Below are 16,176 nucleotides of genomic sequence, written 5' to 3' on the forward strand. Positions count from 1 at the left end.
TATGCTTGGGCAAAGAAACTGCTGGCTGTTTCTCTGGATTCACGGTGGAGGCAGCACTTTCCTATTCAATTTAGGGTGCTCTCTGTTGCATCCACTGGCACATGGCAAAAAATAATTTCCCATAGTATGTCCCATGTGGGTGAAACAGTGTTAGACTGGTTAGCACAGCCGCTCTACAGTTTGGGGGTTCGAATCACGGCTCCCGCCTTCCGGTGTTTGCATGTTTTTTTTTTTCTGCAGGAACGCTGGCTTCCTCCCACATTCCAAAAACATATTTCTTTGGGTAAATGAAGACTAAATGGTAGATGTGAATAGTTGCTTGTCTATGTGCTCTGCAATTGGCTTGCGACCAGCTCAGCGTGTGCCCTGCCTCTCGCCCAAAGTCAGTTGGGGTAGGCTCTAGCTCACCTGTGGCTCTAATGAGACTAAGAGGTACACAAAATAGATGGATTTCCCCTATGAAGCCCAGTCTCCCACCAGTCATTTAAACTGAACCATGAACACTTCCTTGACTGTTTCAGCTTTGAAGTAAACACAATCTGTTAATCAGACACTATTAGTAGCTCTTATTTTTTTCCCTTGTTGCTGCCAACAACTTCCTGTTTTAATCATCGCCTAAACCAGTGGACTCATTTCCGGTGAGGGTTGGACTCCGCCAAGGCTGCTTTTTGGCACCGATTCTGTTCATAACTTTTATGGACAGAATTTCTAGGCCCAGCCGAGGCATAGCGGGGGTCCGGTTTAGTAGCCTCAGTGTTGCATCTCTGCCTTTTGCAGATGATGTTGGCTTCATCAAGCCATGATCTCCAACTCTCACTGGAGCAGTTCGCAGTCGAGTGTGAAGCGGCTTTGATGAGAATCAGCATCTCCAAATCTGAGACCCTGGCCTTAAGTCGGAAAAGGGTGCCGTGCCCTCTCCGGGTCGGGGATGAGATCCTGCCCCAAGTGGAGGAGTTCAAATACCTTGGGGTCTTGTTCACGAGTGAGGGAAGTATGGAACGGGAGATTGACAGGCAGATCGGTGAAGCGTCTGCAGTGATATCATATATAGATTAATATCATCATAGAGTATATTGGATTAGAAAAAATATCTGCGGAACAAAAAAATCAATTACATAATTACTCAGATAGCTGGTCACCCTTCTTCAACATGCTGAATCTAGAGCTTTGATTCCTCTGCCTGGGTTGGGTGCCATCTGACAATAACAAGACTATATTGGCTGGTGGGGTGGCGTTGGGTCCCTGCGACTTCCTCCGGATGGCCGGTTTTCGGGTGCCTCAGTGGGGCCAGTGGACCATCTTGGATCCCTTGGTGTGGGGGGTGTCCCATCCTGCGCGCCACTCTTTTGTGGATGGGACTCTCGATTGGGTGGTGGTGGGGTCTTCAGCGCCAGCGATGCAAGCACAGCAATTATAGGACACTTCTGACAGTTATTGTTCATGCAAAACAGTGTTAATTCACTTGCATGTGTCTGTAGACACACACCCCTGGGACTTATTCGCTGGTTCTGGGGCCACTCACTCATTGCGACAAATAAATTATTACTATGCAAATTTCTTGGGTGTCCTCTCACTTACACTCTGGTCCTACAGATGTTTATAATTTACATAGCCACTCCCACCACACTTCAGTTGTACAGCTGGGTCCACGACCCCTGTCCTGCATGCTTCCCCTCCTGTCCCTGTCCTGTCCAGTCCTGTCCTATATTGTCCTGTCCTTCCCTCACAGGGTGTAGCACTATGACCCATTCAACACTCAAATCCAATGTGTCCTTGTACTAGTTATATAATGCTATACTTTCCTCATCTTGTTTACAACTTGTGCTTTGTCTTTTGTTGTCTTGTTTTCCTATATTATTTAGTTACCTTTTCACTCTCATCCCTTTGTTTTTTTCTGCCACTCCCCTTTAAAAACTTTGCTCTGTTCGACGGAACGACTGTAATTCTCAATAAATATCCATCAGAATACAAAGAAACCACAGTGGCAGCTTAAAATGTCCACTGTGACACAGTAAAACTGTTCCGGCATAAAAGGGATAGAGATCTTCCTTTCTGCTTCATCTAACAGCCGAACAAGGCAAAAAAAATAATAAAAAATTGTCTTGATCCTCTGTCTGATACTTTCCAGTCAGCATTGTATGTACATACTTGTGCTTGTTGTGCAGTTCTATATGGTACAATCCAGATAAACAAAGCAGAGACTCATGTATACACAGTGAAGAACACACGTGCACGTAATCCCTCCGGCTGGGAATATTGCGTGTGAAGAGCATTCAGTCTGCGGCCTCATGAGGTTATGCAACACAAGCCTGGGCTATACCAAATGCTACTGTCTGATTATCTTAATAGAATCCAATCCTTTGCATGCCTGCTCCCTGGAACAATTTCTGGCTGCATTTAAAAGTAAGGTTGTTTAGATTTCATTGCATGTTTTATTGTGGGGGGGGGGAAAAGCACATTTTTTAAATTAGCTGAGGCACGCAATAGACATCTTAATTAGAAAATAGTTTCCCTGAAAGATATAAACGAGGAAAAGTGAAATAAGGTGAGGTAGACGGAAAATGAATCTAAATAAACAAAACTAAACTGGTTATTTTTTCACAACTGAAAACAAATAAAGGTAGACTAGATTTCCACTAACATAAGAATCCAAATTCCACATATGGCTGCTATGAATCACATGGGAAGCTATGATGCTGTTTGACCTCCTTATGCTAGATTTAAAATATGTGTGCCAATACCGAGCCACCACTGAACATTTCACCTCAGCCTTCTAACAGTTTCTAAATAGGATTGACCATCTATGATGACAGGATTCATACTTTGTCTTTTTTAACCCTTAACATACTGTATCATGCGAATCCATGAATCCTTGAACACCTTCCAATCACTGCCTTGACTCCAACTGTATTTTTATTTATTTACATTTCTATTCCAGAAAAAAACATGCTTTTATTCTAATTTGCAAATGAATATGTGGATCAACTCCAATTTTTATTTTTTTTTTAATCTCACTGCAATGTTGCAGTAAACTTGCATAAGATATTCATTGACAGAGGTGTGAAGAAGCATTTGTTTTAGCTTGCACTTTGTCCCCTATGCATACCAATCTGAGGTGAATCAGGACGTGTTCATTTTGGTCTCGACCTCAAAATCCTCAGGTGTTACACAAGCACTGTGGTCTTGCCCTTCCTACATTGGTTGAAGTACTGTTTGATAACACGAGGGGAACAATAAATAATTCTGATGCCAAGCCAAATATACGAGTAGAAATAGACATAAAGCATATAATTTTCAATCTGGAGTATTAAAACAGCCTTATCTTGACCTGCATTAGGAAGAGGAGCACCATTAATCAGTCAAAAGCACATCTACATTTCTCTGTCTCTTCAGTCCAGAGGTGAGTCACCATGTAAAACAAACCACAAAAACATACATGGTAGGTTAATTGAAGACTCTAAATTGCCCGTAGGTGCGAATGGTTGTTGTCCTGAGACTGGCTGGCGTCCAGTTCAGGGTGTACCCTGCCTCTCGCCCAAAGATAGTTGGGATAGGCTCCAGCATGCCCGCGACCCTTGTGAGGATAAGCGGTATGGAAAATTAATGAATGAATGAATAGCGGAGCTGGCTTGAATGGCGCCCTGTGCAACGCCCCTAGATTGCTAGTAATAAACTAGTAATACTGTGCCCGTGGCGACGCGGAGTAAATGTCTTTTGCGGAGCCGATCAATGACGTCATTTATCAGATCGGCGAATTCTGACATTAAAGCCGATCAGCATAAAATGCTAAATATCGGCCGATACCGATCAGCCCGATAAAATCGGTGTACAGTCTAACATTGAATGCAGAAACACTCACTCTCACACGATACATCATATGCCTTTACTCGCCTGTCAGTTATTTGCCCCAAGCAGAAATGTTCAAATTCATTTCTGAAGCACTCTGTCGTATCTTTGGGGTTAATTTGTACAAAGTTATGTAACCCACACACATTGCAATCATGTGTAATAATGCCTTGTCCTTGATGAGTCATGAATAACATAAAAGAGGGTGCAGAGTTAAGTGTGTGCATGCCATTCCAAAAATGACCATTCGAGTAATTATCGGATTTAGAGCAACTGTGCCTGTTTTTTTTTTTTTTTTTTTTTCTCCCCACAATGACTCACATCCAAGTGTATCATGTAACATTGGTTATTGTGTCTGTTTTCACCGGAGAGGACTAGAAATAAAAAATATTGTTTGTAATAATTTACCAGCCATTGTAGAAGTCGTGCATATGATGCATGTTCGGCTGCCATGCTTGCATGTGTTTTCCCCAAGTACACCATGTTCGTCCCAAATGCATGTTAGGTTAATTAAAGACTTGTTGAAGTAATATTCAAGATTCAAGATCCTAAAAAAAATGGATTTAACCGATTTAGAAACTCAACTATTCCTGAGATTGCGAGCACAAACAACTATATGCTGAAAATATGTATTTCTTGCAAGGGCTTGTGTTGTGCTCAATAGCTGTCATGAGATGACATGTTACAAAACACTCAGAACCGGTTTTTGTACAAGCATAGCGGTTGTTGTGGCAGACACCGTGACATACATTACAGGTGGGAGGGTGGGGGTGATCAAAAGGTGTGAAGAATGTGCTGCCGGGGAGACGAGCACACTTATGTAACTGTGTGTGTCTACTGATAGACTGTTTATTTTCCTCTCATCCCGACAACCACAGCGCACACCAAGCAAGACTCGTCGGTTAGAAAACATAACTTTGCACCTCCAATTCTATACACAAAGAGTCGAGTCAGATCCATCCATAAAATCGCTATGATTTCAAAGAGGTCGAGACACATATCACGACAAACAGCAAGCGTGTCATTCATTACATAAGCCTCACAGTGGGAGATCACCAGTGCATGTGTACTTGTATTTTCCAGCCGAGGTTTGTTTTTTGTTTTTTTTCCATGTGATCCTGGCGATACATATTTTTGACTTATAGCATGTCAGCAAAAGGACATGGTTATTTTTAACTTAACCTCTGCGTTCCCCTTTTTCTTCCTTTCTATCCACACTTTTGAAGCGCTCCAATTGAATCTAGACCAAGTTAGGCGTATGGTTTACTTTTTTTGTGTTTTTTGTGTCTGACTTCCTGTTCTTGTTAGCTTTTTTGCCATCAGCTCCTAATTTGTCGGCAAATAATCTTATGGGTTTGAGTGCAACATGCCAGTCTTTTGATGGCACAGTTGTCAAACTAGTGGCCCGGGGGCCAGATCCGGCCCACCACATCATTTTATGTGGCCCGCGAAAGCAAATCAAAATCGCTAATTGTGTTCTGGTGTAATACATTTTTTTTTGTTACCAATCCCCCTTTGAAAAGAAATGTAATAGTAGAAAAACATGTTTTTATAGGCTTCTGATTTCAAAACTGGTTATTAATCAATGTGTTGTGTATACTGTAATTACAGTATATGAGGTAATCTTTCATTTATATGGGTTCACAGTCGATGTGGCCCGTGACAAAAAATAAGTTTGACACTCTTGGTCTAATGCAGTTTAAAGCCTATCAGCTCTGCATAGCAACAAGTGGTCTTGCAACTGTGTGATGGGGAAAACAAATTAACGCAATTCAATTGACTATGTTCCTGCTACTGCTTACATTTTATTTATGTTTATAAATTTGTATGTAAAAGAAAAAAAAGATATTTGTTGAAATTTAAAAAGTCATAGAACAGCAAAATGTCATGTGTAATTCAGCAGTTGTGGGTTTTCCCCAATGTGGCCAAGGGCTGATATGCGATAAAATTCAATAAGTTAATAAATTAACATTATTTTCCCTGCAAAGGGCACATCATCATCATCATGGAAATAAATCAGCACTTTAGACTACAATGTTTGGTCATGATTTAGAAAGGAGACTTCCGACCTGAGGTGTTTGAGTTCAACCCCTGTTTGAGCCAGTGACAAATTGCATCGCGCTGATTTGTATTCCAATACTATGAGTATGTACACTATCCACTGAGGACAAGCATGTCTGCCTTCTTTAAAATCTGTTGAAGGCATCATTCCTTGATGCACTCCCACACACTGCTATCTGTCTGCTGCATCTTCCTCCCAGGCAATCCGTCAGCCCAAAAGCAAACAGCTGGGAATGTTGGTTGCTAATGTGCTCCCCGACAAATTGACACCTCTGAGCCTTGAAAGCTGTCTAACAGAAATAATGACAAATGATTTACAGAGCAAAGAGGCCATGGGAGAACATAGCTTTATGGCTATGAGATAACAGTGAAAGAACTCAGCTCCTATTATAGAGTGTTTTACACGTGATGTTGTGTTCATTGCGGTTTGCCGATTAAAGTTTAAAAACTGACCTTTTGGTGGTATTATTTCTTGTTAACTGTGTGACAACAACCTGCAGATACTGTAAGCCTGCAGGTACAGGAGTAGGTACAAGTATGTACTGTATGTAGTTGGGAGGGTGAAAGAGTGGTTAGCGCATGATACAAATCTTGGCGCGGGCCTTCCTGTGTGAAGTCTGCATGTTGTCTTTCTGCTTGCATGGTTTTTCCTCCGGCCCCGGTACCCGGTCTCAGAAAATGGATGGATACATATACTTTTTTTTTCCAAAACCAACTTTTTTTTACAGTGTATTTGGCACTACGAGCAATCTGCCAGTGCCGTTATGAATGTGCTGTGTTGTACAATTTCCATCTAAATTCTCATGAGGGCATCCATGAATATCTCGTGAAGGCATATTGACACACGTGTTGCTGCACCAGTCTCAAATAATGACCTTTTTGTTAAATGCCCTACTCGTACCAAGTGGAAACACTAATGAATCCATTTTAAATGAATGGTGGCAATCAATAGAAAACACACAACCTCTGAGTGGAATCTGTGTTTGGGGGTTGGTGTTCAGAATATGTGTCAATGTGTTAATTTGTGTAGCAGCATGGTAATAAAAATGTGTTCCTTCATAAATTCAAGGTTAGATACAGTACATAGTGTTGAAACATTTATTTTCCCTCGAGCAAAAATTATTTTTCCAAGACGACTCATGAGTGAATAGTAAGGATCGCGTCTATTTGGAGCTACAAAAGTGGTTTAAAGGCAGAAAAATACATTTCGAAGCCTGACTGTCCACCATCTTGGAAGGTATGTTGAATGTGAAAATTGTATGACTACAGTGACTGAGAAATATACAAAACAATGGTACAGAGAAAAAAACAGCAGTTCATGACCGCTTAAGCAGCTTTGCCCTGTGACTGACACTCTTAAAACTAGAGCCATTCTGCGATTTTATGAGGTCACATTATGCCTCTCCACGCATTACATTACATTTTCACATGAAATTCGTTGCACATTTTTTTTGGTGATCCATATTTCATACAATATAAAGTTCCCACAGAATCAAATCGACAAACACGCTACGTGGTGCAAATAAACAGTAGGGTTTCAGACAGTGAAAAATAATAACCGTGAAAGACATTTTGTTTTATAAAGATTTATAGGAATGTGAATTTGCTGAAAGAGAATTCAAGATAGTGTTGATAAAATAAAAGCTTTTTAATGGTTTTAATAGTATTAAAAACTGATGACAAAACAACCTGAGTTTCAAAGACTGTCTGGAAGCTTGGCATGTCTAATTGATATGAGTTGATGAGTTGAATTTTATCATTGCGTAAAAAGTCTTACGTATCCTTCGCTTTAGAGATGTCAAGCTGACAGTTGCCCCACAAAAACAGGGGGAAAACAAAATCCTAGAAGAGGTTCTGTTATTGTTGGACAGCTGTCTTAGATCTATTCTGGAGTATTTCCTCTCAGTCTCACTCAGACATGCACATGTAACCAAACCCAATGACCCAATTGCTGGACTTAATAACTGGGAAGAAACTATTAACCATTAACTTCAATGTAATGCGTGTTGATGGGAGTCCAGTCACACCTGTTATTCAGTAACTGTATAACAGGTTTTTATAATTGTTCCGTCTACCTGACGCCGTCTTCACATTGTGGCAGACACTGCCCTATAGTTTAATAAATGTGATAAAGATAGACTTGTTTTAACCTGGATCAAATTGCTTTTTAGACATACAGCTGACAAGGCTGTAATCCCAGAGAAGAATTCCCTGGACAGAATAGAAAGTAGCTTCCTTTTCTGTATACAATTATAGTCATTTGCCATATTTTTTGATCGGATCTTTTCAGCACCTAGAGGGAATGGGGAGTCTGTGTTTCGACATTATTCGTGCACTCACTGTAGTAGTCTCGTCACTCTGCAAAATTCGCATATCTGTCGTTGACCAATACTGGTCACTCGTGCTTAAGAACTATCTGCACCATTTGCACAATTGTCACTGTTCCAGATTATCACATTACTAGTCACACATAAACTGCTTAAATTTCTTGAAGACTGAACCATTTGCACAATTGTTGCTGTACCAGATTATTGCTTTATTAGTCATTTCAAAGTGTTCTAAATTGCTAGAGGACTGCATTATTTGCACAATTGTCATTGTATCAGCATTATCATATTACTGATAACCTTTCATTGCTCAGTGACTCTCAGTAGTGTGTTTTTCGGTTTTTATGTCTCAGGAGTTTTTGTCAAAATGTTGTCGTAAAACAGCGCCTCCAACTACCGGATACATTTTCCCTGTGTTTATGATATACTTGGCAAATAAAGATGATTCTGATTCTGATTTTAGTAACATATTTTGCCAGATTAAAAAAAAAATAAATCATGGATGCCAGCAGCTTCTAAGCAAATTCTCTTTTTAAACAAATTCATATAACACTATAACACTTTTGCTTTCCCCTGCATTGCTGTTTAATGGAGATTAACGCCGACCTTTCCACTGCTGACATGCAGAGACTGAATGCGCTGTATCAGTGTCCAGCAGATATAATAATTCAAACGAGGACAGAACTTAAGCCTTTCCATGAAAGTGTACCATAATATCCACTGATGCTTCCATTTCTAACTCTAAAGGGCTGTCTATGCTTGGATTACCGGTACTATCTGTGTTAACATGTTCCTTATCTTTTTTTGGTCTGAGGAGAGAAAATCCTCCACAAACAAATCTACCCTCCAATAGGTTGTTCGGAGTTCATTTCCTGCTGTTTCCATCTTTGACTTCCTGCACAGACTCACGAACGGAATGGTCTAAAAGTGAAACAGAGATTTAACATTTTTATCGCTAAAAAGGCCACAGTACCACAAATGTACCACAATGGTTGCATAATCCCTCACAAATTGCCTACTATTAAGCCCCAGAAAGTAAAAAGGACTGCACAGGAAAGTTTTTTATAAACTGTTCTATAAACTCGGTATAAACTGTTATCTTCATGTGGAAGACTGGCTGAAACGTTTAAATTTTCAAGCAAGGCTCAACGGTGGCACTCTTTTGTGTATTTTAAATAATTTGCAATCAGAAAGATCTGTGTTCAAAGAAGCAGAGTGTGTTCCCATAAAGAATCTATTAACACATCACATTTTTTGTTCACTTATATTGTTCATATAAAACCAACATTTGTAATACTGTCAAATGATATGATTGGTGTAAATCCATAATGTCCTTTGTTTAACAGGAAAAGACAGGTGATGTGATTCTGGCCGTGGGCATATTTGTTTTTCTTTTGTTTTTTTTCTGTATGTACAGTTTATGCAACCACCTGCCCTTTGACCCACAATGTGTCACATGTTAGGTAGGGATCTATGAGGCTTTAATTTATGGTGCAGGTTCTCGCTGTGCAGCCATGCCACGGACAGGAGTATCACCGTAAATCCGAAACTACTGGAGTCTGCCCTTTTGACGTCCACATTCCTTTAGGGACTTTGTTCACTTTGAATACAAACAAGGCCAAACTTCTCTTCCAAACCACTGAACTGCACACTGCATTTATTATTTTTTAATAGCTTAAACAAGATTTAAACGTGTATTTAAAAAAAAACATTTGAAGGATTATGAGAACATTTTGGCTGAAAAACGGTTTGTTTCAGTCTTTCAATTCAATGTCAGTAAAGTAATTGTGATAATTGCAATAAAAATAAGTAGTGTTACGGCTGCGTCAAACACCATATAGTTGGACCCCAAAGCAAAACAACAGAAGATGCATGTTTACAGACTTTATTCAACAAAGGGAGCACACTGACGTGAAAAGATGACTATAAACAGAAAGTGACGTGACAGAAGGACAGAAGAACGTGAAAACCATCTAGCGGACTGGTACTTAAATAAGGACGGTGGACGGAGAGCCACAGGAGGAAAACACTAAAGGAAGCTAGGAGAACAAACTCTAACCTACACAAGGAAGAGAAACAAGAACAGAAAAACACACTAGTACTTACTAGAAACACAGCAGACGAAAAGAGCTACTGGCAGGATGGAATAAACTTGGGAATGCGCGAGAATGTAACAAAGGTGGCAAGGTAATGGCAACAAGTGAAATACAATTTCCGAGACTCCGCCCACCGAACTGCACCCAGGGACTGCAACACAACAGAAAATTCCACACAGGAAACAAGCAAACAAAACAGGATATGACAAGTAACATCTTTACTTACATGTTTAATTTGTTTTGTGACCAATTGCATTACCCAATTTACTGGTACTGTATGTTAAATGTATTTTTGACCCAGCCCCCTAAAAGAATCGGGATCATTTGGAACCAGAATCGAAATGAGGAACCGGAATCGGGACCGGAATCGCTCAAATTCAAACGATGCCCAACCCTAGCTGTGACTCCAGCTTGGGTTGGTCATTTTGCACACGGTTAGTTCAGTGTTAGTGTCTGCTCCATGCTCGTTGTGAGTGTTTTCATTTTTTATTCTTGTTTTCGATATATGGCTGAAAGTGCATTATGACTGTGGCGCTTTTTATTTTCCACTTTACTGGAGCGGCATCATATTTGAAGCAAAGTTTGGCTCGCAACACAAAGCAAAAAAAATGTAAGTGATGGTTCATAACTGGAAAAGGTTGAGGCACTCTCAAGTCAAGGTACCACTGTACTGCTGTATCGCTGTATTGTCCCCTTTAAATGTGGTAAAGATAGAAAAGACTGAAGTCATCCTTCTAAACTCAAGGGAAATAAATGTTCCCCAACCTCAAGTCACGCAGCAATCCCAGTGCCAATGGAGATGCATTAAAATACAATAAAGCTATCCATCCATCCACTTTATTTACCGTTGGTCCCATTATTCTGGTGGGTGAGCTGGAGCATATCCTGACTTCAGGCGAAAAACTGGGGACGGCAATAAAACGATATTATTCATTGGTTATCCGAGATCTTACCATTTAACACAACCTTCTGAAAGAAAATTGTTTTGTTGTAGTTATATAACTCTGCAATGACAATAAAGATTGGAATTATAATTCTAAGTTATTCTTTTATGTGAGGGGCTGCCAATTAGTTTTAGTATGTAGGTATGACGGCTGACAATCAAATTATCACTGCACTCACAAATACTGCTTGTTAGATATTCCTACCGAGGTGGTCTGTTTCTTGTTTACGCTTAATTGTAACATTTTGATGTCGTGTCAGACTTCGTTAAGGTCCAAGTTGGTTATTTCAGACTTTTATTGTCTCTCGAAGGCAATATTTTTGTTGCTGCTAATAGGCCTACTTCAAACAAATGGTAAAATCCAGACTTAAGTCACTTTGGTTCATCAAGTTGAACTTGAGATGGTTCTACACCATATATGTCAAACTCAGGCCTGGGGGCCAACGATGTAATTATATTTGGCCCGAGAAGACCATATTAAATGTGTATTAGAGCTGGCCCGCCAGTATATAGCACCTGCGCCACTAATATTACAAATCCCAGAATGCTTTGCTAGTGTGTTGGCCCATCAGTCTAGACGATGCGCCCCTTCCCTTTCTGTTGCAGTCGTTAGCGACTATGCTACCAGTCTCCTTGAGCAAATGTACACTTCCCCTTCCCAAAAATGACCAAATGAAAGATGGAAAACTGTTAACTTCCAAGACAGGTGGGAGGCAGATTGTCTGTTCACTAAAGTAAGAAACAGACCTGTTTGTCATGTGCGGAGCAATGTGGTTGTAACAAAGAATATAACATAATTTAATTAATGTTTTTTTTTTTTTTAATGCCCTTTATCAACTCCTAGGCAGGGACTGTTAATAGTTTGAGGTTTGGATTTTTATTGAAGGACATTCTTATTTTTGGGGGGTTGTTTTGTTGTTGGCCTTTGAAAAAAGATTTACATCCAAGAGAAAGGTAGTTGGAGATAGATAAATAGAAGATAGAGAGACAGAAGAATTCAGCTTATCTATTGAAATACAAAACAACAAACAAATACCATTGATGTCTTTTATCGCAAATTTGATTTCTCGTGTTTAGAATATTATATGTTTGTATGTTTGTTTATTCCAGATTCAGTGTTTAAGCAAAATGTAAGTTTGTTGTCAATGATAAAGTTTAACACTACATTTCTGCAGAAAAGAGAAACAGGCACATCGCAGTGATTTTTCATTAAATATTGAGTTTGGCCCGTGACGTTGTCCCAATTTTTATTTTTGGTTCACCGTGAATTTGAGTTTGACACTCCGGTTCTACACCTTCGTTGGAGTCCAGGTGTGTTTGATTATACTGATTGGACTGAATTAGGAAAGCCACAGTGCATGTCAGAGCAAATGAGAGCATGAGGTCAAAGGAACTGCCTGAAGAGCTCAGAGACAGAATTGTGGCAAGGCACCGATCCGGCGAAATGAACTTAAATGATTTTAGCAAATGGCTGCAATATAACAAAGAGTGAAAAATGTAAGGGGGTCTGAATACTTTCCGTACCCACTGTACCACATGCATTTACTGTATCTACTGTACTCCTCATTACATTATGATTGTGATGATTGTGTGGGGTTTCTCAAACAACTCCCAGTGGAGAAATGTGTGAGTCACAGATGCTCATGCAAAGCTGTAAGCCATAAATTTTCTGCAGGAAAAGTGTGCGCGTCTCATGATCTGAAGTCAAGCAGAACACACCTCCTCTCAAATGTTGAAAACGTAGATTATGTCTAATACCATCATGAACAGCTATAGTTGTTAAAAATGTAATGCAAGGAATGACTGTTCCGTAATTCTGACAGAGAGGTATTCATTTAACAAAATGTTGATGTGATGTCTCTAATTCTTGGGTGCCCTTAAGTTATAAAAAATAAACACCTCTCAGTATAATTTAAATGTCATCAAATGAATACCCCTAAAACAGTGGTATACTTGTAAAAGTTGAATTATTTAATCAACATAATGAAATGTCCGAGTGTTTTTTCTTTGTGTTGCAACAGCATTCAAGTCAATCTCCAAACTTTGCACTTGTAAAAGCAATAGCAAAAAAAGGTTTTATGATAAGAAAATATAGATGATAACATGTATCTGTTAGTTAAAATGCATAAATAGCCACCCAAAAAAATTAGAGGAATGATGCCTTGTAATTGTGTCTTTCCTTTGTCCATCTTCTTCTTCAAGAAGAAGGGGCCAACATTAACCCTCAAATCACACAACAGGCCTGTCAACAGACACAAGTTTTTCAGGGAGCACTTAATAAAGACATTTGACAAGTTAAAAGCAGTATGACCCTTCATCTTGTAAGCAGGAGAGAGCAATTGTGCCACATTTTCATATTATGTAACCAGCTGTCAGCAATAATTTGCAATGCTTTACTTAGAACCTGGGCCGAGTGCTTGTTTTTATTACAAGAAATGAGATCTAGACCAATTTTTACAAAATGCTGCCAAGCGTCTGATGTTTGTTTCGTTGTGCTATAACATTTTTTTTTTAACAGTAACATTTCAGTTTGGTCCACCCAAAAGACTAAATTCTCCCTCTGCATGCAAACTTAACCACACTGAGGCAAAGCAAATGTATCCCAGCACAAGGCTTGAATTTCCATCTGAACCAGATGCGAGTATAATGATCGGTGGCCTTTTTTGGGGGGTATTGCATAACACTTGAAGTCCAAAACAAACTCTTTCCTTTGCGGCTTGATTGTGGGCAAACTTCAATCGAATGTTTGTTTCTTACAGCAGTCACCCACTTTGACCCAATTTATATAACTTAACCTGGAAAGACAAAATGTTGGATAACACAATTATGTTGTTATCATGCATTTAGGTTGTGTAACCTGGAAAGTTTGAAGCTGAAGTCTGTTAATTAAAGAAGTAATTGGGAAGTATTTTGCATGCAGTGTATGAAATCAATTCTAAAATGCAAGCAAGGCTATGTGCGAATACACTGTGTGGCTTGGCTGAAAAATTCCTCCATCCCAAAAGAAATGCAGGCATTTTTTACGTTAAATATATGTGGTATTTTTTTGCTTTTAAAAGTAGCCCAATATGTTCAAGCTCTTCTCTATTCATTTTGATGTTATACTGGCTAATAATCGGGACAGTAATATTGCCATTCCCATAGCAACCCCAGTCACCGACTTTAGTGTTTGGTGGACCAGCCTGGTCAACTCTAAGACACATTAAAACTTTTTTTCAAGATTTTTTTGCAGACAAAGTCAACATGTCAAGAAATTCACATTTATTGCTCTCAATTTGCGTTTAATCAATTCTACCAACTCTATTGTACTCAATTGTTAAGTTTAGCAACTTTTAGCAAATTTGATCAAAGACCACCCACGAAAGTGAAAAACAATTGGGGATTGCTATAGTTGTGTGTAGATGACTGTTTTTAGTTAGCAGGCTACATACAACCTGTTTTGTGGAGGATGAAGTAAAACCTTGTGCATGGATCGACAGTGGCAATACTGAGATGGGCTGTTCTAAGCAACTTAAAGAGAAATATGTAAGTAAAAAAAAAGCCTTGTTATCAACCTTTTTTTCAAATGGTTCTGCCTTGGCATGTATGCAATCCCACTCCAAAGTTGCTTGGAAAGCCAACAAGCCAAATGCCGGTGGATTTCAGCAGTGGCAAGTAACATTGCCTCTCACACTAGCCATGTTGGCATGTTGCGTTTTTTTGTGAACTATGTGCCGTGCAGGTGACCTAGAACCACTGTGACTTTGATGATGACATTTTTTACTTCAAAGGGTAATGACATGCATCACCCACTAGACGACAACAACGAGGCAGGTCATTAATTAATTGCTTAAATACATAAACCAACAGTTAATGAATAATAATAAAATAAACGGAGTGATTGAACAGACAATGTCTACTACTACTACAATTACTACTAAGGAATAATTAACATCTAACGCCTACAGTAAAGTCAATCAATAAGTAAAATATTTACACAAAGCCGCTTGGCATGCTGGGGATTCCAGTGTCAGCTTCCATGACACCAGGCCTATTTAACTAGTGGCCCGTTTTAAATTTAATTTGATATGGCCCGCAAGACTTTACTATTTTAATGCGAACCGCGCCAGTGAGAGTTGGCGATCACGGCCTGATGAAGCCAACAGAACCACATCATCTGCAAAAAGCAGAGCTGCAATACTGCGGCCACAAAACCGGACCCCCTCTACGCTTCGGCTGCGCCTTTAAATTCTGTCCATAAAGGTTATGAACAGAATCAGTGACAAAGGGCAGTCCAACACTCACTGGAAACGAGTCCGACTGACTGCCGGCAATGCGTACCAAACTCTTGACACCGGTGGTACAGGGACCGAACAACCCGTATCAGGTGGTTCGGTACCCCATACTCCCGAAGCACCCCCCACAGGACTCCACGAGGGACACAGTTGAACGCCTTCTCCAAGTCCACAAGACACATGTAGACTGGTTGGGCGAACTCCCATACACCCTCGAGGACCCTGCCGAGGGTGAAGAGCTGGTCCACTGTTCCACGGCCAGGACGAAAACCACACTGCTCATCCTGAATCTTCCCGACGGACCCTCCTCTCGAGCACCCCTGAATAGACCTTACCAGAGAGGCTGAGGAGTGTGATCCCCCTGTAGTTGGAACACACCCTCCGGTCCCCCTTCTTAAAAAGGGAGACCACCACCCCAGTCTGCCAATCCAGAGGCACTGTCCCCGATGTCCATGCGATGTTGCAGAGGCGTGTCAACAAGGACAGCGCCATAACATCCAGACCCTTGAGGAACTTTCGGGCGAATCTCATTCACCCCCGGGGCCTTGCCACCGAGGAGCTTTTTAACCACCTCGGTGACCTCAACCGCAGAGATAGGAGAGCCCGACCCAGTTACCCCAGACTCTACT

The 16,176-nt window shown here is 40.3% G+C and overlaps 1 long non-coding RNA gene across 1 annotated transcript in view; it reads left to right on the forward strand.

Annotated features, from left to right (window-relative positions):
* Nucleotides 1–16,176, forward strand: part of LOC133484300 (uncharacterized) — a 130,198-nt gene that overhangs the window by 61,907 nt on the left and 52,115 nt on the right. The gene's annotated exons all lie outside the window — the stretch shown is intronic.

This window comes from Phyllopteryx taeniolatus, chromosome 10 (assembly GCF_024500385.1).
Source record: "Phyllopteryx taeniolatus isolate TA_2022b chromosome 10, UOR_Ptae_1.2, whole genome shotgun sequence".
Taxonomy (NCBI): Eukaryota; Metazoa; Chordata; class Actinopteri; order Syngnathiformes; family Syngnathidae; genus Phyllopteryx; species Phyllopteryx taeniolatus.